Source organism: Papilio polytes, unplaced genomic scaffold (assembly GCF_000836215.1).
Source record: "Papilio polytes unplaced genomic scaffold, Ppol_1.0 DF824180.1, whole genome shotgun sequence".
NCBI lineage: Eukaryota > Metazoa > Arthropoda > Insecta > Lepidoptera > Papilionidae > Papilio > Papilio polytes.
In genome coordinates this window covers 3,666,174-3,667,566 of record NW_013525024.1, presented here as the reverse complement: position 1 = coordinate 3,667,566, position 1,393 = coordinate 3,666,174, and the positions used below count along the sequence as shown (strand labels likewise).

Sequence of the window (1,393 nt, the reverse complement as noted above, 5' to 3'; positions counted from 1 at the left end):
AATCGATCTTGCAATCGCTTGCGTGCCGACACCATATTGACAAACGGCGTGCGTGTTGTCATTTCTATGAAATACTTTTGTCTACGTTTGACGAATTGAAAATTTACAAATACCCAGTGGCTGTTACAAAAATGCAATACAACGCATTGATTTGCCACCGAGCGCGTTAACTTTACAGATTTCGGCAACAATTTCGTTAATACGTGTCATGTAAAATACAATTGACTTCTTTAATATCTACAGAAAACATATAAATCAAAACATGGGTCTAATTTTGTACAACATTTTAATATTTCACATATACAAGGTCCCAATTACCTACTCAAAAATTAAGAGAGCAAACTATTTTACTTTTTACAATTAAATTTATTGTTTTAATTTATATACATCTGACATATATTTACGTTCATAAACAATTAATTGTTGCCCGTTGTTGACAGTGTACTTTGCAATTAACACACACCCAAGTTATAACATACACTAGCACAATGTTATCTTCATATTCATTAATTTTATTACATAGTTAAATCTGCGTGTATAAACAACTCCATTGATTATAGTGGACTGCCGATTGGCTATAGATAAAAATTTCTCATTAAATAGGTATATCACAATAAAACTTTCACCGAACTAAAGATTTTTTAATTTTAAGGGATGTAGAAATGTATTAAAAATGGTGTAGCATATGTAATTTAAATGTTCGTTTGCAAGGAAATTAAAAAAATAGTGTCGGCATTGTATCGAAGTGGTGCTCCGAGCAGCTCCGAGCAGCTCCGAGCGGCGCTATCGGCGCGACACCGATGGCCGGCGGCGCGTGGCGGCCGCCACCAGCGCCCCGCGCCCGCTGCAAATTATTGTTTCAATTCCACAGCCGCTGTCTTGATTTCGTACTCCATCTAAATTACAAAACAACCGTTTCATGGACGCGGCGACAATTCTGTCTCGACGGGCAGTCCATTATTAACTAACACCCTAAAAAAAATGTGCTCACAAACGACTACTTAAATTGCTCGCAAACAATAAAGAAATAAAATTACTTAACCTGAAAAAAGTAAACCGTTTTATTCTAATATTGATAAGATACGAAACTGGTTTCGGGTATCATTTAGGTCAGAAAACAGGTTGCTCTGTCGTGTCGTGCTAGCTCATGACCGGTGGAAGTATCGTAAATGTGTCAGTATAATGTTGTTCATTAGTTACATTAAGTACGATATAAACTATGCACCTTTCCTATGAATGTATGCGTAGGGCTAACATAGGTCCTTTCTCTTCGTCTCCTATGTCGGTTCAAATATTTTATGAAACAATGTTTTAGGCACATTAACTAACATTGTCGTCTTTTGTGTGCAGATAGCGCGGCAGGGTGGCGGCGTCCAAGTATGGCGCCGGCGGG

The 1,393-nt window shown here is 37.6% G+C and overlaps 1 long non-coding RNA gene across 1 annotated transcript in view; it reads left to right on the top strand.

The window, feature by feature from the left end:
• The window catches only part of LOC106111196, a 25,481-nt gene extending 24,088 nt beyond the window's left edge, over window positions 1–1,393 (top strand). Inside the window, exon 3 of the long non-coding RNA XR_001226147.1 lies at window positions 1,351–1,393. This is a non-coding gene — a long non-coding RNA (uncharacterized LOC106111196). The remainder of the gene's footprint in view (window positions 1–1,350) is intronic.